This window comes from Phoxinus phoxinus (assembly GCF_949152265.1).
Source record: "Phoxinus phoxinus genome assembly, chromosome: 5".
Classification (NCBI taxonomy): Eukaryota; Metazoa; Chordata; class Actinopteri; order Cypriniformes; family Leuciscidae; genus Phoxinus; species Phoxinus phoxinus.
Genome location: NC_136880.1, coordinates 3,925,928 through 3,951,024, shown reverse-complemented (window position 1 = coordinate 3,951,024; position 25,097 = coordinate 3,925,928). Strand labels below are relative to the sequence as shown.

At 39.6% G+C, this 25,097-nt stretch overlaps 1 long non-coding RNA gene across 1 annotated transcript; it reads right to left on the bottom strand.

Annotated features, from left to right (window-relative positions):
• Window positions 1–23,672: 23,672 nt before the first annotated feature.
• On the bottom strand, window positions 23,673–24,803 carry LOC306998064. Its single transcript, XR_013797507.1, has 3 exons — window positions 24,638–24,803; window positions 23,942–24,018; window positions 23,673–23,745 (listed from the first exon to the last, which is right to left on the bottom strand). It is a non-coding gene; the product is annotated as an uncharacterized lncRNA (long non-coding RNA).
• Between the last annotated feature and the right edge of the window lie 294 nt (window positions 24,804–25,097).

Below are 25,097 nucleotides of genomic sequence, written 5' to 3'. Positions count from 1 at the left end.
TAACTGAAAAAAGCACAAATGTCAGGGCATTTCAAAACATCCCAAGGGCCCCAAAAACACCTTGGTCCCCAGAGGATTAACTTGCACATAAATGGCATTATATGACCCCTTTAAAGCCATTCAAATGTTTTGACAGTGCTGGTTTGTTTGGAACTAATGAGAGCTCAATGAACCACGTGACCGTGTGTCGGCGACGCCGGCGAGATCAAAGCATGACGGACTCGCAACGTATGGAATGATATTCCGGACATTATTCAAAAAGAATTGTATTTGCAATTGCGTTTTCAATTTGTGGACGCATAAAATGTGACATAATCCAAACGCAATTGCAAATCACACATTAACGTTTGCATTTTCGTTAAAGCGAACGCACACTGACTGCCAAATTTCAAATGTAAAAGGTTCTACTTCCACAAACCTTTTTGAGGGGGAAAAACCACTGTGTAGTTACGAGACTGACAGCAACCTTTTACAAATGTCTGGCCGAAAGATAGGTCTTCTTTTGTGCATGGAGGTTTCTTTAAGTTGTGCTACTTTTAATTACTCTCTCATAGCATCATCAAACATGCTGAGTGACCTAATGAAGTTCTGGGTGGGATGGGAGGAGGTGCCAGAAGAGATCCTGGTTTTGGAAGTGGTGACTGCCAGATCCCTGTTGCTCACTCGTGTTTCAACATGTTGCGCCTTCCCTGTCACTATCAGAGCTACACCACATTCAAGATGGATATGGTAATGTGCCTACAATCTGTAAATAGTGGATTTGGTCTCATTTAACTAGAAGAGATAACAGGGGGCAGTGTGTTTAGTAATGTTCTTAAATTGCGAAAAGGATTTAGCCTAAGTTAAGAGTAGAGAAGACAAGAGGCTAAAGTGTTACAAACTTTTACAATGTTTTTAAACGTTTAATCAAATTTTTTTCAAGTCGGTATAAATTAATGTTTTATTGAATGTCTTTTAACCCAGTAAAAACCTGTTTGTTAGTAAAAACTGTGTTAGAAAGCCATATCAAATGTCAAAGGAATAGTTCACTCAAATGGAAACTGTAGGATTGTTTTTTAGATTAACCTAAAACAATTTTTCATGCTGCATAACGTTTTAATGTTTGGCCAAAAATGCAATAAAGTCTATACATATAGTTTGATATGTACATAACATATATAAACAGCCCGGTCTCACCCCAAAACGTCATATACTGACGGGTTTTGACCATACGTCAACATACGACGAAAAGGGTACCCCTATAACGTCAATATGAGACGCAGACATAAGCGCACCAGCAGCGCCTCCTAGCGGTACCCTAACGCATACCTAAACCCAACCATACCCGAATCGTCACACATGGACGTTAAAGGGTACCCTTTTCGTCGTATGTTGCCGTATGGTCAAGACCCGTCAGTATGTGACGTTTTGGGGTGAGACTGTGTTAATATAAACAGACCCGTTTAGATTCCCACTGACTTTAAATTGTGAGAATAAGAAACTTTTCTTTTGGCATAAAATTTGCATTAATGTTGAAAACTTGAGTAATACCTGTTGGTATATAGATACCGCATCGCATGTATGTTAAAAAAAAGATAAAGTGTACCAATTTTGAATGTTGAAAACATGTTTGATAATACCTGTTGGTATATACACACCACATGTACATGTCAAAAAAAAATTAAGGGACACCAATGTTGAAAAAGTGTTTGGTACCTGTTGGTAAACTCTAGTAGGTGTATAAAAATAATGAATGTTATTTTCTACCAATAAATATTGTACAGTGGGTAGATATGAAAAATGAAAGCTCCACACATACAGATTAAGCCGGTGTACAACAAGGCAAGAAAGCGTAAATTAAATTTGGCATGGACTAACTTTCAGTTAATCTCTCAACATACTGGACAGTGCTAAGATAGAGCTCTCCTCCATAAGACTCAGAATGTTGCATGGGGTCGATGGTTTCTTCAGTTGTGCTATTTCATCGTCTGTCAATGAAATGTCAAGCACAGGAACATTCACCCCAAGGCTTGGGTCCTCCAAGTATCCGCTGTCCTCCCATTCAATGTTGGGCATGGCTTCATTCTGAAGAAAACTAATTTCATAGATCATTTTACTTTTGGTTTAAATTTTTACTTGGTTTTACACATTTAATATTTGCCTCCATTTTACGTGGATGCCAAATTGACCTCTGGATCCATAATTGGATTTTGGAACTGGCCCACTTGCCACAACTGGTTGGGTGTTAGATTGTGCTCTGTTCTTATGGGTGTTAGATTGTGCTCTGTTCTTATGGGTGTTAGATTGTGCTCTGGTCCACCTCCTCGTTGTTTCCTCACCGCAACCCTGTGGCCTTCGTCACGCTGCGTAGCGATGTTAACTCTTCCCAGTATAGCTAGCTTAACGGAATTCTCCATGTGTACCTTGGTGTTCTCGTGTTTCGTTACTTTCCTCCGACAGGTGCTTCATATCCCTCAATCCGGTAACTGTCCATGCTGGATCTGTCCCTGTAGTTTTAAAAAGAAAGCACGGAAAGCAAAATAAGGCATTAGCATGACCACAGCCAGCCAGCCAGGCCTTTCTAGTACACCAGCTACGTGAGAAGCCTAGCACGTACTGCTTCCCTTTATCACTAGCCTGCTGTCTGATATAGATATCAGGTTGATCTGGGCCTAGCTCTTTCACAAGGAGTTTATTTGCTAAAATTCTCCTTTCAAACGGATATTGGAGGAGAGATTGTACCGAGTTAGAGTTGAGAGTCATTTTGTTTGCCATTGTAATTTGTCATACAGTAAAAATGGCGCCCTAAGACTCGTCGTCCTGACTTTAGTAGTGCTGCGCATGGGCCCTAGCGCCCTCTATTGGCCAGCCGCCCCAGTGCTTTAGGGTGTTCTAAATTATTTAAAAAAAAAAATTATTTAATGTACAGACAATATATTTACACGTTGAACAGCTGTTTCTAAATATCTGATGATGTTTATCTTGATCGAACTACATTGTTTCAACTTAGTGGTTAACAGTAACTAGGCCACATGTTTTGAAATGTATTTGTTACTGTAAAAGCGAGTTCACACTGACCTAACAAACATCAATTTATAAAATGAGATTATTTAGAATGATAATTTCACAACACTACTCAAAATGTTACTTTAGTCTTTACACATCTTTCTTTTTACTATCCTGATTGCAGTTTAATTTATAATTACTGTAACTGTCTTGTTACAACTGTCTAGTTTTTTTACTTTTAAGTTTTCTAACTAGAAAAACTGTAACTGTCTTGATTGAATGTGTAAACGATAAACCGCGTATACTCAGACTTTTAATCCATATTGCGCAAAAGGTGCGCAAAACTGTGCTCCTTGAATGCACTTTCAGTGGCTTCCATATATGATTGGTTGAATGGTAAGCTTATATTTGATTGGCTAAAGAGTACGACAGACCCGCGTGGGAGGAGAGCTCTGCCAGGAAAGTCTCAAAAACACACACACACACACACACACACACACACACACACACACACACACAAATCCGAGGCGATTCACACGCAAATGACGATTTGCACATTCAGATTCATCGATACACTCGTACATTTCAAACATGCAAAACTTTTTGCCAACAGTTGTATATCTACGAATTGTGTTTTACGTTTGTATAATTTTATTTTTAATTGTTTTTTGTCTTCACCCCAAGGGCTGGCCAGGGCCGCACTGTATAAACTAGTATTATTTTGCAGTGGGTACTATTAATTTAAATACATGATGTAAATTCACAATAGTTCATGAAGTGAAAAAATTAAATGCAACACCCGCTGCAGCCACCAAAAAAAGATTGTAGATTGATTGGCGCCACCAGAGTTTCACTGTATCTGGATTATTGCGTAATCCAGCGTTTCCCAAACTTCCGGCGAGAGCAGGGGTGCCGTGTAAAAACTCCATCAAACATTTTAAAATGACTAATGTGTAAAAAAAAAAATACATGTACCATCAACCTCGGATTGTCGGAAGTCTCTAACAACAACAAATAATGCACACAAATTTATAATAACAATGCAAATCATACGTTTTCGGCATTCATTGAATTGCGGTGGTTGCGCCTGATATCATTCCCGTGCTTCATAGTGCGTCCACATAAAGCTGCCTCTTTTTCATGGCTTGTTGCGCTTACGGTCAAATACACACGAAAACATTGTCACAACGTTCGTCTTGCCGCGTATTCACATAAACACATCGGTTATGTCTGTGCTGTCAACCGTAAGGCATGCGATTAATGTTTTTCAGTTTAACGCGTTAAAAATATTTAACGCAATTAACGCAGCATGCGTTTTTTTCTGTCATCCTTTGGCTAGAGTTACATTATATAATCATGTTCTTCTTCATGCAAATGCTTTAAAACATGCAAGCGCGTAAAGACAAAAGAGAGCGCTGTACATGTCTGTGAATGTCCTGCTGGCGCAACGACGCGCGCCAGAATCGACTTTCGCGCTTGAATGAATAATAACACAGTTATGCCAAAATGTCCGTTTTGTTGAGTATCCTCATGAGAGAAGTCTTAAATTAGTTAAGTAAAGTCTTGAATTAACGTTAAGAGTTGTGAGAGAACGGCCCGCGTGTGAGATCCACATGTGCAGCGGTGACAGCAGAATAAAGAACACAGGAACAGAGAAAATCACTCACTGCTCTTGACTAAAGAGCGCTTATCTTTAATAAGGATTCATCTATATTTAATGTATCATTTATGCAGTGAAGACTGTAAAGTGTTTGATAACTTTATTCAGTTTCTGTGTATTTCCTGTAGACAGGTGGGCACAGGTCAATATGACATTTATTATGGGCTTATGTGAAGATTGTGACTTGTTGTGAAGATATTTTTTGGAGCCTAATCAATTTTAAAATTGATAGCTTTCAATTATTAATACTGTAATGTTGAATGTTGATCATTATTTTGTTTTATTAAAAAATAATAATAATTGAAGACATCAGTAGCAGTATTAGTATCAGTGATACTGGCCTTCATTCATAAAAAGATGCCATTAAACAATTGTTTAAAATGTACTGTCTTTGTTTCTACATTCATTTGGAGATTAACTGTGAAATTATTACATTATAAAATATATTAAAAGCAAGCTATCTTGTGCAATTATAACAGAATTGTCCCAATATAAAAACACAAATCCTCTGAGTGAGCAAACATTTAGGCGAGAGAGCTTTGTTGTGTTTGATTTGATCGGTTGTGTTTTCCTGTCACTTTTATTAATATGCGTTTAGACTAGTGTAGCCTACATGCTGTGAACCGATGTTGGCCGACAGCGTTTGTTTTTCCGTTCTTGATGCTTTAATAGTTAACAGATTATTAAAGTCAAGCGTTTTGTTTAATTAATAATGGCACATTACAACATATTTGCTAAATTCCAGTAGAGCCTCTGTTGCGCTACACAGACGACAAAACCCGAAGGTGCTGTTGAAGATTATCAGCCGATCCAACAGAAAATGAAGATGATGAAGCTCGTCTTTAATCTGCTAAATTATTTTTTTGGGAATCATCCACGAGATTGAGATGACTGACAGTAATACCCATAGCCATGGAAAAAACAGATCCATACATTGAACAAATCAGAAAAAGACTGATTTTGTTGACTTGGCTACAAATTGTTTAACCAAAAAGTTACAGACTGCGGCTTTAAAGTCATATTGTTACATTAACCAGAAACAAACGTAAACAAGTATAACACACATTACACTGAATTTTTTGTTTGTTTTTGGTGCCACCCCAAGATTTTGCTATGGCCTCCTCTGGCCACCCCCATTAAAATGTTCTGGGGCGCCACTGCACAGAAGACTTCTCCGTGGTCAGTTCAGCTCTATCTTTTATAAAACAGAGACTTATGGCAGGCGAGCTTCTTAATTTCAATTATATATATTTTATTAAATACAGGTTAACTAGTTAACATTAAAGGTACTAATATATAAAATAAAAGTAAATAAAAACCAAATAATTCACAAGCTTTAATTGCAGGAGGCGCAATGGCAAGGCATCTAACACCGGAGAGGCCGTCCAGGTGAATCAGCCTCTGCCTGGACATGCCATTCCTGCTCCATCAAAGTCCATCAAACTCTTTGACATCTTCAGAAATCCCCTCCTGGAAACTCCCTAGGACTTGTTCATGTAAAGCCTTTCGCCTCTTCGTCCTCCTTCTTCTGACCTTTTCTTTGTTGCATTCTGTCTCGTCCGCAACACACACGCCGGTCAAGGGTGAAGGAGAACCTCTGCGTTTTGAAACGGGTGAATGCTTGCATTTTTCTTCTTTCCTTAGCAAAGCTCTTTCTAATACATTTTCAATTTCGCTACTCTGCCATTTGCTTAATAAATGCTTACAACATTCAGTGTGGTATGATTTACTTCATAAACCACTTTCTCAATAAATGATTAGAATGATTATTATAAGTGTCCTTCATACTATATCACTTTCTTAATAAATGTTTTAACAACAACTTCTGGTGTCTTGCTTTATAAAAACACTTTCATTATAAAGTTACAATTGTGGTTAACTATAACCAGAGCCCGTCTTTTTTTCTTATGTGTGACTTTTGCACTGTCTCCATCCATCTCCGTCCAAGCAAGCTTAGCTTTTGCTGGTGGTGTAGTTGCATATTCAGTCTTTCTCTCCTTTTTCCTTCACCTTTATTGTCTCAGATCCACCTCCACTATTTCTACACTGTTAAAAAAAATATATTTTCATGATTTTTTTATCACACTTTTTATTTTTTGTCAAATCAACTTAGATAATGTGGTTCATAGCATAATATTTTGAGTTACTATTAATTAAGCCAATGTCCTTCATGTACTTACAATTACAATATTTATATCAATGAACTCAATATTTTAAAGCAACCAGGTAACTTACTTTTTTAAGTTAAACCAACAATAATTGTTTACAGTGTACACACCTCGTCATTTTCATTACAGGAGTATCTTCAACCTCTCTCTCCTTTTTTATCGTCTCTTCCTCAGCCTTGGTATCTTGTGCAGGACTGACATCCATCCAAGCATGTTTTGGCGTTGCTGGTGGAGTTGCACCTGGAAGTTTTATAGTTGAAGAGCATAGCTGTGTAGAGCATAGAGCATGAATAGTCTGTCTCTCCTTCTTTTTCCTTCTCCTCCCTCTCCTTTGAGGTGGACGCTCTTGCTCCGCCTCAGCTGGAGTCATCTGAACCATCAGTGGTTCTGCCACAGTGGAGAAACATTTCCTCCTCAGAAAGTGGAGTGAGATACCAAGGTGCTTCCTGAACCATCAGTGTTTCTGCCACTTTAGTGAAGGAACTGGGCAATTCGTTCTCAAGTTCTTCAAACCAAGCCATCAATGCCACAGTGGAGAAAGATGGCAGTATTTCCTCCTCAGCTTGTGCCTCTTGAACCATCAGTATTTCTGCCCCTTTAGTAGAGGAACATGGCGATTTACTCACCTCATCAGGGGGAGTTTCCTTTTCAGCCATCAATGGTTCTGCCACAGTGGAGAAAGATGTCCATGTTTCCTCCTCATCTAGTAGAGGGTGTTGGGGTGCCACCTGGATCAACAATGGCTTTGCCACTGTGCAGGAACGTGGAAATATTTTCACTCCAGCATGTGAAGTTTGGGATTCAGGCTACTCCACTGGAATCATCAGTGGTTCTGCCGCACTGGAGAAATCTGGCAATATTTCCAGCTCAACAAGAGAGTCCTCGTAGTCCATCTCTTCCTCCATGTCTGTATCTTCTGGAGGTCTCTGGATGGGCTCCTCCTGAATGCTGCTGCATAGGTTGCCATCACTGGACTGTCTTGACAAGTGGTGTCTTGGCAACAAGAAGCTAAAGCACCAAAAAAGTTTGCTCAGAAATGTCATTTTCACAATGGATTGACACTTACCCAAAAATCCAATATCACTAGCAAAAATCAATATATCTGCGATAGACTTCTGCAATAGATTGATAAAATATCCAAAAATCCGAGTTGAACTAGCAAATATCAACGGTCTGATAACACTGCCAATCGCAACGATTCGTTCATGGCAGTTCTTGAGTCAAGGACTCAAACGCTGTAAAAACGCCAAATTAATAAAAGCGTTGGAAGAGCAAAACATTTTTTTAAGTTGAACTAGGCCTAATGCTTGGGTTTAGTTTTATTACGTCGGCAATATATATGTGTATATATATATATATATATATATATATATATAAATAAAATGAAGGGATATTTTTAAATAATTAAATGAAGGGATATTTTCAAACCCAGTCAACATTCAGAATGGCTATGTTGACTGGACTAATAAAACACAAATCGAGCCAATATTTGCTAAGCCTAACATTTTACATAAAATATTTGTTGTTGTGTTGATTGATAAAACGAACATGTTTAAACCTAGGCATATCAAAACAACATGTATCACATTTTTGAGGTTTCGTTTTTGCACTATGGGAGCGGATAGATCCTACAACACTATAGCTTTATTTATTTTTTCAAATCTTGAATTTAAGCCTTCTTGTTGTTTTGGAAAATAAATACAAAAAAGCGCATCGCTAGCCTACATTTAAAGACACGATTGTTTGTTCTGACAGAGGAACTGTTCACGACATCGACCCGCCTTCAGATCGCTGAGTTTCCATACATTCAGGATGTTTTTATTTTTCATTTGTATTTTGGTGTGTTTAATAATTCAGAATTGAATAGCTATCATAGATAGGCTACTGCAGCTATATTCAGTCATTTAGCATCTCCCTGTGGTCTTGTTTGGTATTGCAGGTTGACTTGTGCTTATTTTTTCAAGTTACTGTATATAACTGAGCAGAGCAAGTACTTTTAAGTTGTAAAGATGAATGCTGCTTGTCACAACAAGTAACGTTAGGGGAGAAAATACTCTCCACTTGCATTTCATATTTGATATTCATATTAGTACTAAAAAAAACTTAGTACTAATTTACATATCTTTTACTTGTTGACTCAACTTTTATAAATAACAGTTATACGACCTGAAAAAAAACGTTTACTTGAGTCAACTTGACATTATTTGTTTTCTGGAGAGATGCAACTATTCTGTAACAAATCTTTTGTAGTTGAGCCAATGCAAAAAAAAATTTTCTATTGGAAACAGAAGTTCTTATTAAGAATGAATAAACACACACACACACACACACACACACACACACGTTTTTGTGGTATAGAAGGACTTTGATGGCCAAACAAGTTTGGTGGTGGTATAAGGGGGACACACCTTTCCCAATGCCCTACAGTGATGATAAAACTATCACAAATTTTGTTTTAATCTGCAGATCACAAATCTGACTTCAAATGTTCATACACACAATAGAACAGAAAATATGACAACATGATATTTTGGTGGTACGCAAGGACATTCCCGCCCATCCTAAAATGTTCCCGCCTATGACATGATTGTGATTTTTGGGGCCCGACCTGATTATGAGGACACTCATTTTACAATACACAAAATATGTAATTTCGGTGGATTACAGGGACCAATGTGTTTAATGGTACATGCCCACACACAACACACGTGACAACACGGTGTATTATCCAAGACTAAGGTGATTAAAGAGTACCGGATCTCCAATACATTACACAAAAGAACTTACAACATTATAGGGACAGAAGTGTTTCAGAAGTGCTTTATGACTTCAAGAATATCATCATAAACATAGAGTTTTTCCAGTTTTACCATGTCATACCATCATCTCATGCCATTTTAAGAGGAAAATGACATCCACAAACTTAAAAACATGGTCAATAAAACTTTCAGAAACCATACAGCATCATTACTGTTTTGACATATTTAAATGACAAGCAGAAGAACCATTCAAAACTTCGGAAAGATTGACAAAACAGCCCTTGGAAACAGGAACATTTTAAAGATGTCATCACACAGGCTTTGAAATGTATAAAATGAACTCACTCAACATGCAATTAATGCTGCAACATGTAGAGAAACCGACTTATAAGGGACGGTTTACCCGAAAACACAATTCTGTTATTTCCAGAAAATGTAAACAGAATTGTCAAGTTTCAAAGCAGATTTACACAGATAACAGGAAAAGTATTCAACAAAGTTTGTGTGGGCTGTACATCAGCTCTAGAAGAGTATAATATCATTAGAATACAACCATCATTGTAAGTACATGATATCTCATGTGTTTAGAGTTTACTAAAGTATGTATTCTTCTGTACAGAGAATGAGAGTGAGGCAGAAACTGAAAACCCACGGAAAGAATCTCAGTGGTCTTTCAGTCAGTGAGGTCAGTTTGGTTATATGTGCCTTAAAATGTTCGATTACAGCTGTAACTTCAGCATTTGACCCGCACACTTTTGGTCCTTTCCGCAAGGTTTTCAATTTCAGCCTCACTTCTGTACAGAAGAATACATTCTTAGTAAGCTCTAACTATATAAGAGCTCATGTACTTACAATGATGGTCATATTCTGATTTAAACCTCAGGTACCTTGAGAAACGTCAGTGGTTTTCTATGTGGGCATCTTCTGAACACCTGGAAGAAATCAGTTATATACTGATCAGAAACTCAGAAGTAACTCAAACCTGTATCTAGAACTTAAAACTGGTTATACATCTGATATCTAAAAATTACATTTCAAATGACATTCAAAATATTATTCTGGAGATGAAATGTTGTGTTAAACATCTCCTTTATAAAGTTTTTGACCAACATGGACATGATCAACTTATTGGTATCAGCCAGAATTACAATGTTGGTGCAAAACTGATTCCATTAATGTTCTTCTAGAAACGTTGCACTATATAAGTGCAAATATCTGATTATTGATAACTGATTATTACAATTAATGGCAAAAAGAATGTTTAGAAATGTAAACTGATATTACCTAATGAAACACTATAGGATAACATATATATATACAGGTGCTGGTCATATAATTATAATATCATGAAAAAGTTTATTTAATTCAGTAATTCCATTCAAAAAGTGAAACTTGTATATTATATTCATTCATTAGACACAGACATACCTATTTCAAATGTTTATTTCTTTTAATTTTGATGATTATAACGGACAACTAATGAAAATCTCAAATTCAGTATCTCAGAAAAAAGTATGAGCATGTACAGCACTCAATACTTAGTTGGGGCTCCTTTTGCCTGAATGACTGCAGCAATGCGGCGTGGTGGAGTGGATCAGTCTGTGGCACTGCTCAGGTGTTATGAGAGCCCAGGTTGCTCTGATAGTGGCCTTCAGCTCTTCTGCATTGTTGGGTCTGGCGTATCACATCTTCCTCTCCACAATACCCCATAGATTTTCTATAGGGTTAAGGTCACGCGAGTTTGCTGGCCAATTAAGAACAGGGATACCATGGTCCTTAAACCAGGTACTGGTAGCTTTGGCACTGTGTGCAGGTGCCAAGTCCTGTTGGAAAATGAAATGAAATTCAATTCAATTCAAATTTATTTGTATAGCGCTTTTCACAATACATATTGTTTCAAAGCAGCTTTACAGAAAATGCATTTCAGAAATGTACATAGAAAAATACAGTTAGTTAATCATGTATTAATTTAGGGCATAACATATCGCCGGCGTTGGGTCGTCTCTTCACAGGCGTCGGGGCATCTGAAGTCTCCATGAGAGGCTGGATACATAACTGGAGCTGGTGAACTCTATTCTACTGAACTCTACTGGCGTCCCGAGATAACAACAAAAAAAGGCAGATGGGAAATAATTAGCGTAGCTGCTGTTCATAATATGAATACATTTGATCTGATTTAACTGTAGTATAAAAGGTATGAGATGCATTATGTGAATGCTTGGCTAAAGAGATGCGTCTTTAATCTAGTTTTAAACTGGGCGTGCGAGTCTGAGCCTCGGACAGTATCAGGAAGGCTATTCCAGAGTTTAGGAGCTAGATGTGAAAACGCCCTCCCTCCTTTAGTGGACTTAGTTATCCTAGGTACGACCAGGAGCCTCGAATTTAGCGATCTTAAAGAGCGCGACGGATTATAGGGCGATAGAAGATCCCTTAAATACACAGGAGCTAAACCATTTAGGGCTTTATAGGTCAGTAGCAATACTTTGTAATTAATACGGAACTTAATAGGTAACCAGTGTAGAGAAGATAAAATTGGTGTTATATGATCATATTTTCTTGACCTAGTAAGAACTCTTTTTTTTCCGGTCTGAGTGAACGCTGTGCGTGTGTGTCTGCCGCTGCTCACCGGGTGTCTCTCCTTCCTTGCTATCGCTGGATTCCTTCTATGTGTCATTTACCCCCGAAATCTAGTGGATTACCCCATCTCCTCCTGGTGTCTGCCGAACTTTCCTGTTCTGTCGCTGGAGCATCGCTGCCGTTGTATCAATCCGTGGATTAATGCTACAAACTTTGCTACAAACTTTGCTTCTCCAGTTCTGTCTGCCACTGCCCGGCACGCCTGCTCTTCCCCTGCATGAGCTCTCTTCCTCTCTCCCTTCACAGTGACTGCTGCAGAGGTGAGTGTGTTTTTACCCGCTTGCCTCGTTGTTGTCCCCAGTCTGTTCAGTGGTTAGCGTACTAAACTGCGTTGATTACATTGCGGACTGGGTTGTGTTGTGAGCCTGGTTGGCTAACATGTAGCATTAGCGTGGTGTTGCTGTGTCGCTTGTGGCAACTTTACTGTGTCGGTGTCATGTTTCCCGCTGGCAGCTTGATTAATGTCCTCTCAGCTCGCTTTATGCTGTGCCTGTGTGTTTTTTGTAATCTGTTAATGGAGCCTGTTTACACCCCTGCTGATCTCAAACTTTTACACTGCCACGCCCCCCTGGACCCGTCGCTGTATAAACTCTGCAGCTCGCTCGGAATTATTCGTCGTCCACGTTATGTTCATCGCTTCAAAAGAAAACCGACTTTCATCTATGGACATGTTGCTCACATCCCAACTGTTTACACGCCCGATCGTTGTCGACGATACCAGCCAAAGACCAGGGGAATTAACTTTGACAACCTTTGTCGCCCTCCGAGGCTGCCACCTCCTGCCTCGTCATCATGCCAGAACTTTAACATTGGCCACCTAAATGCGCGCTCAATCACAAACAAAACGGCCCTAATAAACGATATCATTGCGGACAAAAAATGTGACTTGTTTTGTCTCTCAGAGACCTGGCAACAACCTGGTGACTGCATTAATTTAAACATGCTGACCCCCCCTGGCTACTGCTACTTATCCAAACCCAGATCTGTAGGGAGAGGGGGTGGGTTGGCTGTAGTGTACCGCTCAGATCTGACTGTTAAAGAACTTAAAGGCCATTTGAAGTGACATCATTTGAATATATTGCTGTGAAGGTTGTTTCTACTCCATCCCTCTTACTATTGCTAATCTACCGCCCCCCTAAACCATCTGTAAATTTTCTGTCTGAACTGAATGAACTTCTCACTGTCATTTCATCTCTTTGTTCTGCTGTGATTATGTTAGGGGATTTTAACATTCATGTGGATACTAATTGCTCATACACCTCGGAGTTTAACTCTGTATTGGACTGTTTTAGTTTGACACAGCATGTTGACTTTCCTACTCACACTCATGGCCACACTTTGGATCTGCTCTGCTCTTCTGGTCTGAATGACATCTCTGTCTCTGGTTCCATCTCTGGTGTCTCTGACCATAAGCTCATTGAATGCCATTTCCATATGATTACCCCTCCTCCCTCCTCAGAGAAAACAAATATTACATGTCGTAACATCAGATCAATAGACCACAGCATGTTTTCTGCCTCTATACAGGCCTCGCCACTTTTCGACCTTGACGAGCTCTTGTCCGCGGATGACTTGGTTGCTATGTACAATGGCACCCTGACCAGCCTGCTTGATAGCTTAGCCCCTGTCAGGACTAGGCTTGTACCAGCAAACCGTACATGCCCCTGGTTCACCCCTGAGCTCAGGCAACTGAAGGCCGCTGGCCGGCGTCTTGAACGGCTATATAAGAAAACTGGCCTTACAATTCACTCCATGCTTTACACCGAACATACTCAGGCATATAGGGATGCCCTCAATGCTGCCCGCTCAAACTATTACTCATCACTCATAACCTCCTCCATGTCCAGGCCTAAAACCCTGTTCAGGACCCTGGACAAACTCCTCAAACCCCCTGTCACTGCCTGTCCTAAGACCCCTGAGCAGTGCCAGGCCTTCTTACACTTCTTTGATGACAAAATTAGCCAAATCTACCACTGTTTCAACCCAAATGCTATCTCTCTCTCTGCTTCTCCTCCCTCTCTGGGCCCTCAGCTCTCCCATTTCACCGCTATAGACTCCCTCACTATCACTGACATTATTAATAAGTCCAACTCTACATCGTGTCAGCTTGACCCTGCCCCCACCCCTCTACTTAAAGCCTGCATCACATCCTTATCTGAACCCATTGCATTGATTGTAAACACCTGCCTCAACTCTGGTGTTGTGCCTGCTGCCCTCAAAACTGCTGCAGTCACACCCATCCTCAAAAAACCGAACTGCGACCCTACATCACTATTAAACTACCGCCCTATCTCCAACCTCCCCTTCCTGGCCAAGGTATTGGAAAGAGTGGTGGCCTCACAACTACACACCTTTCTTAATCACCATGACCTATATGAGCCTTTTCAATCTGGCTTCCGTTCATGTCACAGCACAGAGACTGCCCTTCTACGTATAACTAATGACCTCCTTCTGTCTGCTGATTCTGGTTCACTTAACATTCTCATCCTCCTTGACCTTAGTGCTGCTTTCGATACCATCAACCACAATGTTCTAATAGCCCGTCTGTCTGCTATTGGTGTTTCTGGCACAGCCCTCAATTGGTTCCAGGCATACCTCTCAAACAGAAAGCAGTTTGTAACACTTGGTCCACATCAGTCGTCCATGTCCCCTGTCACTCGTGGTGTCCCCCAGGGTTCTGTACTTGGGCCCCTCCTCTTTCTCATATACATCCTCCCTATTGGCCAGATTATACGCAGCCACGGTCTAAACTTCCACTGTTATGCAGATGACATCCAACTCTATTTAACCACTCCCTCTGCCCCTGACCCTCCACCACGCTCCCTCACTGACTGCCTTTCTGACTTAAAACTATGGATGCAAAACAATTTTCTCAAACTCAATACAGATAAAACCGAAATTCTGCTGATTGGCCCTAAAAGCATCCTCTCCAAATCTCCCAGTTTCACTCTTAACATTGATGGTTCACCTGTCCATCCTACCCCCGTTGTTAAAAACCTTGGCATTCTACTTGACTCCACCCTAAGCTTTGATCCTCATATCAAATCACTCACTAAGACTGCCTTCTTTCACCTCCGTAACATTGCTCGCCTCAAACCCTTCCTCTCTGTTAGTGATGCACAGACCTTGATTAACTCGTTCATTATGTCCCGTCTAGACTACTGCAACTCACTTTTCCTTGGTCTCCCTGCTAAATCCCTTCAAAGGCTACAATATATTCAAAACTCGGCTGCCAGGCTCCTCACCCACACCAGACGATCAGCACACATCACCCCCATTCTCCAGCAACTCCACTGGCTACCAGTTTCATCCCGGATCAAATACAAAGTCCTACTACTCACCTTCAAAGTCCTCCACAACCTTGCTCCCCCCTACATCCGCGACCTCCTGACCCCTTACACTCCTTACCGCTCACTCAGATCCTCTGACCAAAATCTCTTGACTATCCCCCGCTTCAGACTTTCCACCCTGGGTGGCAGGTCCTTCAGTGTCTTGGGCCCCAAACTCTGGAACCGCCTCCTACAACCTCTTCGTGACTGTCCTTCTCTTCCCGTCTTTAAAGCACATCTTAAGACCTTTTTGTTTACTGAACATTTCTCCACACCAAACTCATAGCTTCCTCCAGATAACCTGTCTTTGTAGTATTGTTTTGGTTGTTTGTTGTTGTGTTTCCTTGCCTTCCAACTATGTAAAGCGACCTTGGGTTTGAGAAAGGCGCTATATAAAATAAACTTATTATTATTATTATTATTCTAGCGGCTGCATTTTGGACTAACTGTAGCTTGTTTACTGAGGATGCAGGAAAACCCGCTAATAAAGCATTACAGTAATCTAGTCTCGAGGTCATGAATGCATGAACTAACTTTTCTGCATTAGAAACAGAAAGCATGTTACGTAGCTTAGCAATGTTTCTAAGGTGGAAAAAGGCTGTTCTTGTAACATTTGAAATATGATTTTCAAAAGACAAGTTGCGGTCTAGTATAACACCCAGGTCTTTTACTGTAGAGGATAATCCTTCTAGATTAAGGTTGTATTGTAAGAGGTTTTGTGGGCAGTTTTTTGGACCAATCAGTAATTCATCCGTTTTATCTGAATTTAATAGAAGAAAATTACACGTCATCCAATATATCTTTATCGCACTCTGTCATTTTAGATAATTTAGTGTTATCATCTGGTCGTGATGAATATATAATTGAGTGTCATCAGCATAACAGTGAAAACGTATTCCATATTTTCTTATAATATTACCAAGTGGCAGCATATAAATTGAGAAGAGCAGAGGGCCTAATACAGATCCCTGCGGCACTCCATAATTTACTGACGTTATCTTTGTTTTTTCCCCATTTAAATGGACAAAATGGTAACGGTCTGATAGGTACGATCTAAACCAGCTTAGTGCCTGTCCCTGAACACCAGTGTAATTTTGAAATCGATCTAAGAGTATTTTATGATCTATAGTGTCGAACGCAGCACTAAGATCGAGTAAAACTAGTATTGAGATACAGCCTTGGTCAGAAGCTAAAAGTAAAAATCTGCATCTCCATAAAGTTGGTCAACAGCAGGAAGCATGAAGTTCTCTAAAACTTCCTGTTAGACAGCTGTGTTGACCTTGGACCTCAGAAAACACAGTGGACCAACTCCAGCAGATGACATGGCACCCCAAACCATCACTGACTGTGGAAACTTTACACTGGGCTTCAAGAAACGTGGATTCTGTGCCTCTCCTCTCTTCCTCCAGACTCTGACACCTTGATTTCCAAAGGAAATGCAAAATTTACTTTCATCAGAGAACATAACTTTGGACCCTTTAGCAGCAGTCCAGTCCTTTTTGTCTTTAGCCCAGACGAGACACTTCTGACGCTGTGTCTTGTTCAAGAGTGGCTTGCGACAGCTGAAACCCATGTCTTGCATACGTCTGTGCGTGGTGGTTCTTGAAATACTGACTCCAGCTGCAGTCCACTCTTTGTGAATCTCCCCCACATTTTTGAATGGGTTTTGTTTCACTATCCTCTCCAGGGTGCGGTTATCCCTATTGGTTGTACACTTTTTTCTACCACATCTTTTCCTTCCCTTCGCTTCTCTATTAATGTGCATGGACACAGAGCTCTCCTTGTGCAAGGTGTCAATGGTCGTCTTTTGGACAACTGTCAAGTCAGCAGTCTTCCCCATGATTGTGTAGCCTACAGAACTAGACTATGGCCCTGTCCCAAATGGCACACTTCATATGCACTTTTGGTCTTGTGGACTTACAATGCCTGGCGTGTGCGCGTGTCCGTTAAGTCCGTGAGACTTAGTAGGGTGTCCCATTTGTCATTTAACCTCTCAGAAGGCTGCTCGCGAGCTGCGGTCGATTTGCGCCCTTGATGCGCACTTTTGCCAAGCCCGCACTGATGCACACTCCGCAGCAGACTTCTTCCCGATAGTCAAAGCGGCGTTACGTCACAAAATGAACGGGAGTCTATGGGGCTAGACGGCTAAATGTGTCCCTTTCACCCGATTGCCGTTGAGAAATCTCAGATTTGATTGTAGGTTTGGCAAGTTCAACATGGGTTATAGGTCGAAAGTTGAATGAACGAGTACTTATGTCCTTTCGATTTCTTACAGGTTGAGTTGTTGTTGCCCATAACACGCTAGCATTCTGCTAATGAACGCTGATTGGTCAGTGAAGGACTGATTACGACCAGAGATACCGCTTGATGGCATCCGAAGCGGGATCAGAATGTTAAGGCGGACTTTTTCGCCCAAGTTTTTCTTTTCAACGCAGCAACTTTTTTTTGTTTGCTGGCACTTTTATCTGCCTATGGTTATGTATGTACTGTGAAATGTACACGGAAAATAAATTGAATTTGAGTACCTGTTGTGTTATTTTTATGTTAATAAAAACAGGATACATATGGTATAGTATGACACCTTAAAAAAACACATACCCCGCTAAATATCAGAGCCCTAAACTTCAGTATCTAAACAATATCTAAACTATTTAGAAAAATATCAGTTCTAAACTTCTCGCCTTATTAGACATTCCCTGTAAATATCAAAAAAAATTTAAAAAGGAGAAAAATGCCTTGCAGGTGTGCAATGATAAATTGTTCTAATAGTTGGGCAAGGGTTGTCCTATTTCTCATTTCCCAAGGACGAAAAAAGGTAACCCAAGCCTTCCTGAATTTACGGTGGTTCATATATATATATATATATATATATATATATATATATATATATATATATGTGTGTGTGTGTGTGTGTGTGTGTGTGTGTGTGTGTGTGTGTGTGTGTATTTTCGGCGTCGTCTTTTAAAACAACAAAACAAAAACTCTTCTAGCACGTGTATTTACCTGTGTCAGCACAGCTCTGGCTCAGCTGTGTTGCTTCGAGAGAAAAGAAAGTGCAGAGCACGAAAGCACCAGAGCCGTTAAATAATTAATTTTAAACGGCTCTGAAAGCACCAAAGTGACTGAAGGATTGCCGTAAAGCAGTATCTCCGGTCGTACGATGTGTATGACTTCATTGACATTTTAAAAGACTTTTTAAAGCAAATAAGTGACTCTAAAAAATCTAACACCCAGCAATGTGCAATTTTTTTGTATCTCCTTTCGAATACAACATTCGAATTACTAGGCAAAAAATTATATCCTGAGAAAAGTGGATTTTGAGGGGTATAGCTCCATAGACCTTCATTCATTCTGCATTCACCCTGTGAGCGCCCTCATGTGGAGCTAGAGTGGAACTGCAACCAGACAGAAGCCGGAAGTCTAGCGAGAGTGAAACTTCTCCCCTTATTAGACATTCTATAACTGTATAAAAGGCTCTGACATTTCTGGGTGCCTGCCGCTTTAAGACTCTTCTTCTGTGGTTACGGTAGAGGAAGTGTGTAGCTAGTGTGTTGGCTATAGTGGGTACGGAAACGTGTTCAAGTTCAACAGCATAGTTTAGCCTACATACATGTGTTGTGTAGCTTCTTTAGTCCTTCCTGAATGATCCAGCTTCCAATATTCATGTGTTGAGTTAATGACGAGAAGTAAGTGACTGTCTCTTTGTTTTGTTTGTGTTTCTATATTGTAGAATTTCCATGCATTAACATGTGCCCAGCGTGATAAGTGAGATTTATCGTGATAGAACAATGTTTATGCTGTAAAACACTGTAGGAAATAATAAGTTAACTGGTGTGAGCCTTCTGATGTCTAAGTTACGTAGTAACGATTTTAATATTGAGTTAAGAAGAGTTAGTATCGTGCTCCGGAGACCATGTGCGGACGCTGCTGTGTAGTAGCCTTGTCTGGCCAGAGGATGTCGCCATTGCTCCTTCTGTAAACGCCTTTTAATACAGTCTCATGTAAACTGAAGCTCCTTATATTTCTTCAAAGAGTAATATCCTAGTTTATGTAAGTGTAGATTATGTTTAAAGGGACATATCAATGTTTATTGAGATATTTATGTTTGATGATCCTGATTTGTATTATGTGTGTGGATTTATTATTCACGTTGCGTAGTAATTTAAGTACTGTAACTGTTGACAGTACCTAATGGTGATTTATTTGTTTGTTATCAGACTATAATGACGATACTGGATATTGGAATGTTCTGATGAGAACTGCTGGAGCTCAATACAGTTAACAGAAGAAATTACATCTCCTCGTCTTTATTCCTGTGTCCTGACCGATACACCGGTTTACTGGCTGAAAACCTTGATGAACTAGCCCTACTTGAATACCTCACTAACAATAACACATAAGTACTTCATACACAAAAAGGCATATTTATAATAGAAAAATTTGCATATTCCATAACACTACATGTGTGAATCATGTTTTTTTTTGCGTGAATTATAATTGATACTATTCTGGCTCCATAGTTCAAGACTTCGGATTGGACAGATTGTCTGTAACGGACTGAATGCATGCTGAGGGGTTTCCAAATGTCAAAAGTATGATGGACTATAAAAGGACTGGAAAATGAATGTCAAGGTAGACGCTGATTCGTAAAGGACGTCTCCGGTGTTGGATGCCATTGCGCCTCCTGCAGTTAAAGCTTGGAAATGATTTGGTTTAGATTTACTTTTATTTTTGTTTTATACATTAGTACCTTTTATGTAAACTAGTAACATTTAGTAAGTAACATTTATTTTTATAGCACATTTAAACACAGCTCGCGCTGACCAAAGTGCTGTACATAGCGCAGTAGCCACTGAATAATAAAAGTAAAAAATACAAATAAAATAAGTAATTACACTTTCAATCAGTAATTTAAGCTAAAATCAAGAGGAAAACAGACATAGCAAGGTAAGACAGTTAAAACACAGGGAAGGTCAATGTAAACAGGTGAGTTTTGAGCTTAGTTTTAAAAATTGTGATTGATGGGGCATTTCTAATCTCAGGTGGCAGTTGGTTCCACAGCTGAGGGCCAGCAACAGAAAAGGCTCTGTCACCTTTTTGCTTAAGCCGGGACCGTGGAACATGAAGGAGACCTTGGCTAGAGGATCTAAGGGACCTGGGGGCTACATGTGGATGAATAATACCAGCTATGTAGCTGGGGGCCAGGGCGTGAAGAGCTTTAAAAACCATCAGCAGTATTTTAAATTGTATCCTAGATTGGATTGGAAGCCAGTGCAAGGAGGCTAGAACAGGTGTAATGTGTTCACGTTTTTTTGTATTCGTGAGCAGCCTAGCCGCTGCATTTTGGACCATCTGAAGCCGTACGACCAGTGTTAGAGGGAGACCAAAGTAGAGAGAGTTACAATAATCTAGGCGGGAGGTTATAAACGCATGGATGACTTTTTCCAGATCATTGTATGACAAGACAGACTTAAGTTTGGAAATTATTCTTAATTGATAAAAGCTAGCATTTACAACAGATGATATTTGTTTGTGCAGGTTAAGATGGGAGTCTAAAATCACACCCAGGTTACGTGCATGTGATTTAACATAGGGGGCAAGGGAGCCAAAGTTGACAGGGATCTAATTTTTTGACTTTGAAGGGCCAAAAACAATAACCTCAGTTTTGTTGTCATTTAACTGAAGGAAATTATTAGCCATCCAGATTTTAATTTCTTTCAAACAGTCTAGAAGTTGCTGCATGGATTTGTCAGATTTGAGTGGGATGTACAGTTGGGAGTCATCTGCATAGAAATGGAATGAAATATTGAATTTTCGGATGATATTACCTAGGGGGAGCATGTAAAGGCAGAAAAGTACTGGACCCAGAATGGATCCCTGAGGGACACCATAAGACGCAGGGGCAGAAGATGAAGAATACTGGCCTATAGATACAGAAAAAGATCTTTGGTGGAGGTAAGAGTGAAATGAGTTAAAAGCTATACCCTTAATTAACAGGGCTGTCTCAGTACTGTGATGGGCTGTGAACCCAGATTGAAATGGCTCTAGAATATCTGTTAAGTTAAGGTATGGAAGCAGCTGAGTTAAAACCACCTTCTCCAAAATTTTAGAAATAAATGGCAGTTTAGAGATAGGCCGGAAATTTGTATGACATTTAACGTCCATATTATGTTTCTTTAGCATAGGCTGGACAACCGCATGCTTGAAACATGAAGGAACGGTGCCGGTGGCAAGGCAGGAGTTAAGAATAAGTTGAATGGAAGGACCAATAGCAGCAAAAGCATCTTTAATAATCTGTGAAGGGATAGGATCATGTGGGGCTGTTGATGGTTTCATATGCTTTACAATGTCCCACAGTTCAGTGTGGGGAACTGCTTGAAATTGGTCAAAAGTTGCTGTAGTAATGGGGACATGTAATGGTGCTTCAGATACAACAGGAATAAACTGTGTTCTGATGTGGTGAATTTTCTCAGTGAAAAACTTCAAAAACTCTTCACAGGTATTGGTGGATGCGCCTCAACCTCTGAGGAGACTTGAGGGTTAAGAATTGAATTTATGGTATTAAATAAAATTATAGGGCGATGGGAATGTTTGCTTATAATGTCAGAGAAGTACTTAGTCCTGGCTTTTTTAGCTGCAGCTTGGAAATTAACCATGGAATTTCTGAATATTTCTAGAGAGACTGAGAGGTGATCCTTTTTCCACTTACGCTCAGCTCTTCGACAAACCTGCCTGAGATGACGGGTGGAATCATCAAGCCACTGTTGAGATTTAAAATTAGGGCGTCTGAATTTAAGAGGTGTCACAGTTTCAAGTATAGCTGAGCAAGATGTGTTAAAGGAGGATATTAGCTCATCAGGGCTCAAGAGGTGGTCATGCTTGGTAATAGAGGCAGTGATATCATTTCCTAGGAAACGTTCAGAAAACTTATTTGCAGTAAAAGGGTTAACCCCCTGGGGTCTGAGGGGTTTTTGGGGCCCTTGAGAGGTTTTGACATGCCCTGACATTTGTGCTTATTTCAGCTACTTACAACATACCTTTGGCCAACACATAATTATGCTGTATTGCAGCACAAACTCTGCTACAATAATATGTGAGCAAAATGGAAGTTACATGTTTGCATTTTATAGAAAAAAAATATTATGCGTGGTTAGTAAGTTTTGGGAAAAAATGTGTCACTGCAATGAGCTCATATAACTCATACTGAATAGTTTGGCACGATACTTTTGAGTTACTATTCTTGTAGGCTAGAATGTTTACTACAAAATGATGTGAAAATCATTCTGATCACTCTTTCACAAAACAACAATATAATGATTTAAACTTTGCAAGTCAGTTTTTGTGCCAGTACTGCTTTATGCGTAGGGGTGTTGATGGCCATGAATATGAATGAGGGGAGACAATAGACACTCCCCCATCCATGGCTAATGCCCCCATCAAGTGCTGTGAGGCAGAGAGGAGAATCTGAGAATGAGAGGACATTCAAAGGTTTTGTTTTTTAATCTGTTTTTATTGTAATTCCTCTATGTGGAGGAACTAAATGTTGTGCCTCACAAGACCACAGTGCTACCGTACATATATAAACATATAGTACCAGTCAAACGTTTGGACACATTACCATTTTTAATATTTTTGGAAGATGGCTGCATTTATTTGATAAAAAATACAGAAACAACAGTAATATTGTGAAATATTATTATTATTATGATTTTCTATTTTAATATACTTTAAAAATATAATTTATTTCTTTGATCAAAGCTGAATTTTCAGCATCCTTACTCCAGTCTTCAGTGTCACATGATCCTTCAGAAATCATTCTAATATCATGATCTGATAATCAGGTATTATCAATGTTGGAAACCGTTGTGCTGCTTAATATTTTTTTATAACCTGTGATATTTTTTCAGGATTCACTGATTAAAAAGAAAAGCATTTATTCAAAATAGAAATATTTCCTAACAATATAACTTAACACATCCTTTAAAAAAAAGAAAGAAAGGTAGTGTATATGTTACAAACAGACTCATGGGCGAATGTGAGTAAACAGGTCACTTGCGGTCCAGTTTCCCGTGCGGGCAGGAATCACGCAGTCTGTGCAACCATGTCAACATCAGTCTCAGTTTTCCATGACAGGGTGGACTTGGACCTGTTGCTTGTTTGCCATGGCTCTCTTCGGGACCGGTGCTTGGACATGTTCATTGTCACATCTGTTGATAACACAATCAAAGAAACTGTATTATTATCGCTATCAATCACTATGGCCATGGATTAAGAAAAAGACAACCGATTTAGTAATTTCACACAAGAATAGGTAGGCCCTACTTGTATATTATGACGAGTATATTATGTATATTGTAAACACAATTACATTTCATCAGTAAAATATTACGTCTGTGCACTTACTATCATTCTCGATTGAGAACTGAACGACACCTGCGTGTCCCTCTGCTGGAGAAGGAGAGTGTGATGCAAACACATTCCTAAAAAAATAAAAACAACTGTGTTAGCATACATTATCCAAAGATGGGCGATTAATGGGTATGGACGCACAATGCATGTAGTCTATATATCTGTTGATGGGCCATAGGACGGAGAAATATCTATTTATGGGCCATAGATCGCGTCACCGCGAGCTGTTGATGGCCATTATCTGCGCACGCATTTAGAGCATTTCAAACATTTACACCTGTATTCACAATCATCTGTGGCAATATTTTAGCGTGTGTCATAGGCTAACCAAAACCGAACATGTATATATAAAAATATAATGTCTAGTATTTAGACAGTATCACATTTTACCGGAGGCTGAAATATACTATTTGCACGAAATCATATTTACACCTAATCAGATATTCGCAAAAGTCAGTATTTTTAGCATGATAATCAGTGTCATAAGCTAATCAAAACGGATTGAAACACAATATGTTTAGAGAGTAATATCACATTGAAACACGACCATATACGAATGTTAGGGATATTGTAAGGCAATCTTTCCTGTAAGATGTCAAAAGCTAACCAAAACTAAGCAAAATATTGTCTGAAAATTCACATGAGTTCTATATAATCAGAAAAGAATTATATAAACACTAAACAACTTACTCGAACTTGTGTCCTCGGCGGGATCAATTCGCTTTTGAAAATGCAGCCGTTCTCCGTCTGAGATGCAACCGTTTCTCTGAGGAAAAGGTGAATTCTTCCTCGCTGTCCATAATCATCTGGAGGACGACTTTACCGGAGAAGCGTGCCATCCTCAAAACGCGATGAACTATCCGTGAATCTGACGAGAAACTGCGTGTTTCATGGCATTGATCGGAGGGCGTGTGCGAGGAATATAGATCACCTCAACTATTAGCATGTGAATAGCGCCGGGGGCAGTGTTGTGCCCGTTCATACTTAAAAAGAACTAGCTCAAAGTTCAGTTCACACAGATGATAATGAACTAGTTCATGTTCATAGTTCTTTCTTTTTTTTTAATGAACTAAGTTCACATATCTAAAAATGAACTAGTTCACGTTCATTTTTTAAAATTCTTTTAACAAAGATGTAGGCTATTATTAAT